This window comes from Lonchura striata, chromosome 2, assembly GCF_050655825.1.
Source record: "Lonchura striata isolate lonStrDom1 chromosome 2, ASM5065582v1, whole genome shotgun sequence".
NCBI lineage: Eukaryota > Metazoa > Chordata > Aves > Passeriformes > Estrildidae > Lonchura > Lonchura striata.
The window spans coordinates 93398948-93410097 of record NC_140704.1 but is presented as its reverse complement, the minus strand read 5'-3'; positions in this window follow the sequence as shown (position 1 = coordinate 93410097).

Here is an 11150-nt window from a genome sequence, read left to right as displayed (position 1 = left end):
AAAGAAAGCTGGAGACAGGGTTTTTACAAGGGCATGGACTGATAGAACAAGACGGAACAGCCTTATACTGAAAGGCTAAAGATTAGATATTAGAGGAATATTCTTTACTTTGAGGGTTGTGAGGCACTAGCACAGGTTGCCCAGAGAAGCTGGGGATGCCCCATCCCTGGAAGTGTTTGGTGTCAGGCTGGATGGATCTTTGAGCAATCTGTTGTAGTGGAAGGTGTCCCTGCCCAAGGCAGGGAGGTTGGAACTGAATGACCTTTAAAGTCCCTTCTACAGTTCTATCCTGCACTGAATCACAAAGGAAGTGCAGCTTCCTAATGAAGTAATTATAAGGAAAATATTAACAGGTACAAAACAGGCTTCTTCTTGTAATATCACTCTGGGAAATGACTGGACTATTTCAGATGAAAATCAAACATGCACAAACACAGAATCAGTTCAAAGCAGGCTCCTTAAAGGGAAGGTTTTGCAAGGCTGTAGACAAATTAAATTAAGCCTTAATTATAAGCAGTAGTAACACTTCATTCTTTTCAAACAAACTTTGGGTCTGCCTGGTCTTCTATATGGAAGGTTAGGCAAAAACAACCTTCATATCACAGTACTAAGCAAAATTATTAACAGTATCTAATCATTGCTGAAGTGATTGCTTTCAAATATAAACAGAATTAGTGTAACTTCTTAGTCATGTTCAAACATATTTCTAATAGCCTTGATTAGAATTTTTAAAAAAAGATTTTAGATTAAAAATTTTTTTTCTTCTTCATGAGGACACTAACCTTTTAAAAATGCCACATAGCATTAAGAAAACTATCTGCTGTATTTCTTAGGCCAAAAGCAATCTGAAAGATAATACAATTACAGAGATTGAGAAGATATTTTTAAATAGTAAAAATACCCTTTACCTATAAAATACAGAAATAGTTCTTTACCATGCCAAACATACCTACATGCAGTTAGAAATGTGCACTCATACACATGATAACATGCAAGTAGCAGATTTTGGCTTCATGCTTGCAAATTTCATTTTTTCTTCCCTTCCCTCCCCTAAAATTCAACTGTTGTAATGAAAGCCTTATTAGATTTTCTACTTATTATTAACCTGGAGACCCTCCAGCCTCTTCCCTACTCTCTTTCTTATTCGTTTTTAAACTTCTGACCCGATGCAATCTGCCTGCAGGGGCAAATACAGTTATCTCCTTCTAAATTAAAATTGTAACTCATTTGGTACAGTTTACACAAGGCCTCAGCTTTGACACATGCAATTACTATGAACATAGGAGGAACATGATTGCTGAGAGCCACCAGAAATAGAGTTTAATCAGAAAACATGGAGTTGTTCCAACAGATTTGTAATTTCACCACTTGCTATTCTTTTATGTTCCTGAGTGTTCAGATAATTAGATACACTATTTTTTTGCTTCCCAAGAGACCAGTGAAAGCAAAATTCCTTCTATTACATTAACAAGATGAAATTATAATACACAAAATCTATAACTTTTCTGTTGAAATGACAAATCCATACAACATTAATTTTACTACTTACAAAATGTTACAAATAATTTGTTGTGTAGTATCAGTGTGTATCACAAAATGTAGACTTAGGTGAATTAATCACCCATTCAGATGGATTGCCCAGTCTATCAGCTTTTACTCACATAAGAGTCCTTAGGTATCTCCCTTTGCCTATTTTAAAATTCAGAGTCTTTTAAAAGTTTTTTAAAATAAAAGTTTCATATTTTGTACCACTTTTAGGGTATGTTCCTCTGGTGTAGTGGATCAGACTGAAGATCCATTTAAAAAAATAGAGATGTTAGGAAGCAGATTCATAGCTCCCCCTGATCTCTGTGCCCCCAACTCCTCTCTGAAAAAGGGATTTTTAGTGTATTTGATCAAGTTTAGTGAAACATAGAGATTAATTAAGAAAGAGACATCACTCCCTATAATTAGAAAGAAAGACGCAGACTTCAACTATATGTTGCCCTGGATGATAGAACCACATTCTTTCAAGAATAGGGCTGTTCATGACTCAATTGCTTTTACAAATAAAAGCATAGGAGCAGTAAATATAAATGAATAGACAAATGCAACATTGCAGGGTTTTGCAATCCTTTTACTGAGGTCTGAACATATTCATCTTAATTATACTTTAATATCAAGTTCCTCATGCTGATGGATGGGCCTCTGGGAGGATTGTAGGTCAAGTAGGGAGTAAGGCTACAGAAAAGGGCTACAAAAAATACTTCAGGTAAAGAAAATGCATGGCTGATGGTGTGCTCTGTAGTACAAATGTGGTCCTGCAGCTCTGGCTGTTTTTTCAAGAGGCCACCTGCTTTCTATTTCTCCTTTTATGTTAGCCATTAATTTTGCTGCCACAGGCACAATTCATACTTACAAGGTTGGAGGCTCAGACAAAAGCAGCTGCTGTTTCAAATAGCACTACTCCATTCCCAAGACAGACAACTCAGCTGCAACAACATCAGTGATGTGCATACACCAAATTCACCAAAAGATAGACTTTCCCATCTTTAACAGACTCTTTTACGCTGCATACATAACAGCAAAGTAAACCCGTAAGGCTGGAAGGAAAAAAATTGCAGATAAGGCAAGTTTATGAAAAGAAAGAGTCTGGAAGAGCAACAGAGAAGCAAAGTGAAAGAAAAAAAAAAAAGAAGAAAAGGATTTTACAAATATTGGTAGTGACGTTTCCAGCCTATCTCAAGCAAGCTTCTAGAGGCTTTCCTTGGCTAGTGAAAACCTAACTTATTTGATAGTAGCAGTAGCAGATAGTAGCAATTTATAAAGAGATGGCAAAATAGAAAAATGTTGTATCATCCTTCTTATTTAAGTGTGCAATGTCTGAGTCTACTGCAAAGGCAGATTTATTTTACTTGGCCCCAGGAACATGCTCTGAGCCACTGGGACACACTTTCTGCCTTTCTGGCAGCCTGTGCACCCCCAGACCTCTCCCCAGGACTCCACACTCAGCAGGCTCTGTGGGAGAAGGCAAAGCACCTGCAGAGCTCTCTCAAGCCTTAAAGAGTTTCTGGCCTGAGACACGGCCCTGGGCAACCTGTGCTTTTTCTTTAAAGCCCATTTGGTTTCATCTCAGCCCATTCTGAGAAAATCCAGCCCAGGGATCCCTGAACCACATTTCCAAAGCTGAAAATGTAAGTACTGCAACTCAAAGCATCCCAATACTATCACAAGCACAGCTCTTGAATTGCATTGATGTTGATACAAGGAGGCAGGAGCCTGCAGCCAGGAGGAGGATCAGGGATGAAGAAGATGAGAGAAAAGGACCACAGTAGCCCCAAGCAGTCTGCCTTATGTTGCAGATAAGAAAACACCCCCTGAATCAGCTGGAATTTAATCATGCCCTTGTACACCAAGGAGAGTTAGAGCTTGGGAGCAGTTCACTAACATATGGGGACAGCAAGGGCTCACAGTGAGTGGTTTTGCAATATCCTGAATGGAAAAGAGACTGATTGTTCCCTGTCTTGTCCAGGACAGAAGCAAAACCCAAAAATTTCATTTAGTAGCAGCCACACTCAAAAAAACGAAAGGAAGTGGTTCACCATACAGCAGACGGAGAAACAAGAAACTCCTCAACTCAGAGGCTGCAGCTCCAAGAAGTGTGATGGGCCTCTATGAGTCTGCAGGAGCACTTAAAAGCTCCTAAGTGTTGCAAAAGAGACCACAGCAGATTCAAGAAATACCCTCAGCTGGGAAAGTTTTAAAAGGGAAGTATTCTATTGATTTGTTTTTATTATTCCCAAGACACAGGCTTTTGAACACTGTTGGAGTCAGGATAATGGATTAGTTAGCTATGATCAGTCCAGCCACTCCTCTGCTCTTAAGGCTTATATGTCCTACCAGCTTCCAGTTAGCAGAAGCTGGGATATTTCCAGGGCTGCAGCTAAACTGCTGAGTTTGACAGCCACATCAGGCTTATCCTCCAAAAGTATGCATAATCCCATTTTTTTAACCTGTTTCTAATCTCCATATTATCTTGCAACAATAATTCTAAACTGTGTTTAGAAACTGTATATAAAGGCATTTAATCTTTGTTACTTTTAATAGGTCACTTGGCACCTTCATTGAAAGTGCTTTACTCACCACATTATGAGAAAACAGTAAAAAATGGAGGGATCTTTATCATATTTTTTACCATACATTCATACAGCTCTTTTCTAGCCTCAAGCAGTTCATCTACTTATTTATATTTTATCCCTCAGCGCAAAATTATTCTTAAAAAGTGTTAGAAAGTACATATTTTAGGAGGTAGATTTGAGAGTTTAATGTCAAAATTTACTACAGATAAAGCATAGGAATTTAAAGGATAAGTGTTTATTTCTATAGATATTTTTCAATTTCTATTATGGTCTTCTGTTGTGCTGATTTTTCATGGAACACACACTCTACTCTTGTACCAGACTCTTCTGCACCCTTCTGTCACAGTTCAGATATTTACAGGCACATAAGCTGACTCTGATGGAACTGTGAGGACACTGAGTTCTGTAGTATGAACATGAAACCACCAAATACTAAGTATAGCAATGGCAAGTGCACAGCACTTTAAAAGAAAGGACTGCCTAAAGTGATATTATATTTTTATGATGGCCATGAAAATTGGTAGTAACAGTGGATCAACAGGAATAAGAATATAATAGAAACACTTTTGTAATTAATTTGATTTGTGATATTAGACTTAAACTTCTCTCCTGTGTTTGGTAGATAGAGACAAAAGCAGGTGTATATATTTCATATGTAAAGACAAATTCTGTTGTCCTGTAAGAACAGGTTAATTTGCTGGACCAGCATAGCTTTCCGCTAGATGGTGCTCCTAGCTTTGGGAAAGCCATAAAGAGGTTAATACCTGCTGCATTGTGAGGGGAGGAACAAATAGTTTCATGAGCCGGTGAGCCAACAAATGTAAAGTGGCATCTTGCAGATCTCAATCCACATTTATAGATCCCTAGACTGCAGTAATTTTGTAATTTCCTCATACCTGCTAAGTACTCACAAGCATATTTTCCATTTCATTCTCATGTTCCACTCTTCTCGTCACAGAGACTGCCGCAGTCTTCACCCACAAAATTTCACAAAGTCTGTAGATATGCCTCTAAAACATTTTCTGCAAAGAGCTTTGTGCAGAAACAACATCTCTCAGAAAGCTGCATGAGGAAAGATAATCTATATGCATATATTATGCAAGTTCTTTATCTGATCATCTTCCTTCTTGCTGCTGTTCTTTTTATCTCCTCCACTGTTTCCATAAGGGCTACCATCTCCTTCATTTTTGACAGGCAAAAAAAGAAAATAAAATCTTAAATAATGCTCTTGACAGACACTCACTTTTGCTATTCTATTGGCAGGTATCACAGGATAGATCCAGACCACCTCTCCTTGCCCACCAAGAGGTATTAATTCATTTGACTTGGGCAACACTTATTAATACCTTCTCCTGTACACTCTTCCATCTGGTGGCAGAGTGGCTTTTTCATCAGCCCCTTCAGAATAGCAACATATGTAGAAGGATGTTGAAATACTGGAGACATTTCAGAGATGAGTTGCAGAAACTATCACAGATAGGAAAAAAGTATCTCCCAGTGAAAGATTCAAAGAGTTCAAATCTGTCCGCTTTAAAAGTGTTTAAGTACACTTACTTCCCAAGATAGGAAAAGAAAGTTAAGAATTAGTACAGAACCAAAAATACAGACATAGTTCAGTCCAAGTTAGCACTGGTGTGCAGCAGAGTTGGGTTCATATAAGATGGAAGAAGCTAAAACTGAGCAGACTATGAAAGACTATGAAGTCTTCCCAAAGAGAGCTGTGGGTTGTGGTTGGTTTTGCTTTTTATTTGTTTTTGCCTTTTTTTTTTTTTTTTTTTTTTCTCCTTGCAAGAACTGCCTGTCTTTGGCTCAAAACACCTTCCTCTGGTGAGTGGAACAGCCCAGCAACTGGCAGCACCATCACAATTTTTGTATCAGAAATGTACTGCCACAGTACACTAAAGTGAGATTTCTCATCAGGACGTAAGATTTCCTTGTGACATCTGGAAAATCACCATTTACAATTGCTGTCACTGGAAGACTGCTGATAAACCAGTTGTTGTGACAGTAGTCCGCACTGCCATCACGAAGGAGCAGTCCACAGTGCTGCAATGCATTTGGAAAGACCACATAGTCATGTGGGCTGCTGGTGAGATTCATGTACTCAATATACTGAGTACACTCATGGAAAGAATATTTCTCTGTTTTCTGATAGTTACAAACAAGCCTAGTTACAGTAAGTCTGGTTTATCACTCTTAATAGAGAAAGACAGATTGTTTTCCTCTCAGGCTTTAAACCCCTTTAATAATTACTTTGCTAGAAGAGAGGAATGGCTGACCATGGCCCTAGGCTGATCAACAGGGAAATCTGTACTGACAGGCAAATGAGAACTATGAGGCTAAATCTGACAGATCCATTTAACCTATCCTGGGTGAGCAAGACATAGAGAAGAAAGAGAGAGACAGAGCTGCTGGAATTTTGACCTGCAGATGTCCCTTTTATAAAACTCTGTGACTGATGGGGAAAGCCCACTTTGCCTTACCATGTAGAACCTTAACTCCATGCTACAGACTGCACCTCTGCACCTGGTAATGATTCCTTAAAGGGAATCATCATGGACACTGAGGGCTCAGAATATTACCCAAAATAAAAATAACTACACATCCTCTCCCAGACTTATGGCCCTCACTACTGAGTATCTCCTCCTTCACCTGTCTTTTCCTCTGCCCCATGCCCCAGTGCTACCTTGTAGAGCACCTGGTAAAGCAAGAAGTGAGAGCAGTGGTCAGAGTGCTCCTGATGTCCTTTCCAGCACATGTCCCTCACAGAAAGAGCTAGGCTGCCTTCTCCTGTCTAACAGAACAGAAGAGGTATTGGAACCACTGTTACAGTGGCATATTTCTGGTTGCAGACATGGCAATAAAACACCTTTCATTGTGGCAAACAGGGATGTCTTATGTTCACCTCTTTTCAAAGGGGTTTTGATACAACTTTGGTCTCTATTCCAGAGCAGAACTCCTTGGACTCATTCCATTACTTACAAAAAGGCATCAGGCTCTCTGTTGTGTCCTCTTCCACCAGACATACTCTTGTTCAATTGATTGACCCTGGTTTGAAAAGCCTGTGAAGAAAATATGATGTAGGCCTACCATGCTTTCCTGAAGTTGAAAGTGCTCTCAAGGGCCTCTCAAGGCAGCCTCCCCCATGACTACCAGGTCAATGTAGATGGGTTTGCAGCCTCTTTGATGACTGCTGCCAGCTAGTGGAATTGGCAGCTACTTGAAACCCATCAAAGAAGGATAGATATGCACTGTGCTACCCTTTCTGGAATCTCCTCCTTTCAGGAGTTTCCACATGCTAATGTAGAATTCAGCTCCTTCATTCATTGCTACAGAATAACGCTGCCCCAACTTAAATGGTAATGGATGAAAAACAGTTTTGATATAGTTATCAAAAGATGCACACTCCATGACTTAAGATTAAACATGGCCTAATAGAAAGACTGACTAAAAAATTACCAATAAAATAAATGCCTACTGTATAATTTGTCAATGCATCTTTACTGCAAAACACAATGACGTTTACCCTCTTTGGATTCTTTTCTATGAGAAAAGAGCCTTAAGCAACAGTCTTGAGCGAAGAAGAGTAACGTGCCAGTGTAACAGAGATTTGGGGGTTTCACAGAAAAACACAAGACATTGTGGGTTAATCGACCTGTTTCTTTGAAAAGGAGTTATGAAACTATAGTTTTTGTATGTGGTCTGTGGCAACAAATTATCTGCATGTAACCAGTTCCTATATGGTAAATCATGTGAGACCAAGAACTGGAAGTATGGTGTATGCATCTGTGTGCATGAATATATATAATTTATTATTATTATTACTATTTAGTGTCTTTTTATAAATATGATGCAGTTACAAAGCTTCAAGCTTCCGCTGAACTGAGCAAGAGGATATTGAACTATATTTCTTGCAAGTCATAGAATAAGCCAATAACTAAAAATTTGATATTCATCACAAGGGAGAGAGCCAAGCTAAGAGGGTGCTCATGGACTGTGGACTCTGGCATGGCTCAGTTTTGAAAAGCAGTATAAAAGATTCTCTTCATCATGTCAGACATCCGAAGGCAGTGAGTTAATGGTTCAAAGAGACACAAGTAGGGGCATAAACTTTACTCAAGCTTTATGAAAAATCCCAAAAAGTAGTTAAAAAAGGGGGAGAAAAAATGCTTTACACTATAGCAGCAGTGTATCTGAAGAGAAAGATGTTCTCTGAGAAACCTTCTTTTAAGTCATTGCTATTCTCTGACTTTCACAAACACTTAATGTGACAAAAATAGTCTTACACCTGCCACAGATAGTAAACTTGAGATTTTTAGGGCAGATAAGCCTTGAAATATATTTCAGCTTGGCTACCTGTCACACTTTGCATTTTGTCTCTGATGCTGACTGCAACCATTGCCCAAGTCCCTGGCTGCTGGTAGATTTTCTGTGCAGTTCATTACTTTAACTCACAAGTCAAAGAGATGAAGTCCACCACTTCTGGAGCAATGGCAATTGCAAGTTTGGCAATGGCCAAACCACATGACTACCTCAAGTGATTCCTATAACTTCTGCCCACAAATCCCAGACAGCAACTTTTGCATTAATTTCTAATTCCATTAAGAAAGACTAAAAATATTTACTACAACAGCTAATGGGAGAAATGTAAGCATCTGAAAGTAAACCATAGAATGTTTATTTTTTTTCACTAGCCTTTTCCCAAATCTGCTCTGGAAAAACTATCCAATCCAGCCAGCAATAGCACACTATGAATGAATCAAAAGTCACTACCAGGGAGCTCCTGCAAACTGGATACTTAGTGCCATATTTTTCCACTTTACAAAACAGACATAAAAAAATAAACTACCTTTCAGCAAAAAAACAATGAAAAGCGTTAAAATGTAATCTATATAAGATTAGTATAGAACAGGACTGTGCAATTTAGAACTGAATCATTTCAAGTGACTATTACTACTTGACAGGGCTCAAAACTTTCACATCAAATTAATGCAGTCTGTATAGCCAACCTTACTGTTTATCATCATGGCTCATCCTTGAAAAATATTTCTTTTGAAATGTTACTAACACAAAATGTTCTGTTCAGATAATCATCTTTTTATTGGCAAGATGATCTTGAATTTAAGAAAAACTGTAGAAAAGTTGGGTACAATCAGTCATATTAACTAACCACTCTGTTCTCCAGTACCAAGAAATTGTTCATAGCATGAAGAACAGCTAAATAATTCTGAGCTCATAGAAGAGCCTATCTAAATTTAACTGCTGTATCACGTTAATGAGAGATAAAATGCCCTGCATCCACAAACAGATGGTGCTAGCCCACATTAATAAACTCACTGGAGAACTTAATATGCTTAGATTTAGATAGGTTATTCCACTGGATGACGCAGTCCATGACGCATCCTGAGGCAATGTATCTGTATTTGGCAGTTCTTCATCATCTTACTTGCTTCTCCTGGCTACACCGTCTGCTGTCCCTGTGTCCTGTCCTGCCTCTGGGCTATCCTGACTTGAAGACATGCAGGTGAATATGTGGTTCTTACTTGTGGAAGCCAAAAACACGTTGGCACAGCCATATTTTTTATTTTCACATGATCCCCGGATTTTACTGACCCCATGGAAGATTTGTGCATCCATCAGCATTTGGAGAGCAGTTAGTGTAGCCCTGCTCTCCCCAGCAACATCCACACACACACACTCCTTTCCCCAGCAGAGTGAAGGGAGTATAAAGGCATGAAAGATATGGATGGCTGTTTCTGCCTTGCCCTGCTCCCTCTGGGGCTGCAGCTGCCAGGGAGCTGGCAGGGGCAGGGGCATGAGCTGGGTATTAGGCTGCTGGCACTACTGGGACTCCCATATGGGCTTCTTTTGGCTTCAGGCTGTGATTTTGCCTCCCTAAAATCCAAGGCAACAGATTGAATCTGGACATTTTTGCCCAGGGATCTTTTGGCAGCTCATCCTATCTGCACTTCCAAAAGCATAAAATGTTTGTATATTATGCTTTGCAGATTTAGCCAGTGTTATTAGCTTATAGTAAATAAATATTTCAAACATATTAAGTATCATACTATTTCCGAAAAATTAAATTAAGAATTCATGTGATTGGAAAACAGTATTGGATGCAATTGGATTATTAATTTCATGAAGACTGCTTCTGGTGATATCATATTTGCTATGTGAATAATGAACAAAGCTTCTGAAAATAAATCTTTGGATACCATTTTCCCCCTCTTCTGTATAATGTTAAAGTAGCACTCCTTAAATAAAGGTTGCCTAATACAAAACCTCTGTAAATAAGTACAATAACTTAGAAATGAGAAATCATAGGAAGTGGGTGGAAGAGAACACGTGCAAACTACAGTTCAAATATGCTTGGAATTCAAAAGGTATTTTTGTAAGATACTGCAATATTTGCACAAAGACACAAGTGGAGTGCTCAAAAAATTTTAGATGTTCTTATCTACTTTATATAATGTGATCTGAAAGACAGAAAGTATTTACTCTTTGTCCTAACTTGCAGAAATTATCATTACAGTCATGGAGCTTTAGCTACTATATACCTGTGCATGGGATTTACATGGCAGCAGAGAAATACTCCTTATTTTGAGCATAAGAGCATCTGTAGAATTTGGTGAGCATGTATAGTCTACTTGCAAATGACAGATGCGCCTGAAAAGGCACAGATAAGTCAAGGATTTCATTCCCCACCTTCAAAGATTATCTTGTGTCAGGGGGATACTGTTTCATTTCCTGAGTATTGCACTTTCCTGACAGAACTAGAAACATAAAATATTTTAGCCAAGATGTTCAGAGAGAGAAGAGGGAGAAGGTATAAGAACCTAGAAATGTACATATATAGAGAGGGCTACAATCACAGTGAAGCACTGAAAATATTTGCTACTTTATTTTGTACTTAGTTCCTTTACCTGGGCTCTGTTTTCAACTTCCTACACCTTGTGTGAAGCTATTTACAAGGATGTGGTGTTCCAAGTAGGAACTGAGAGAAGTTCAGTCTAGATCTAAACCGTTCCT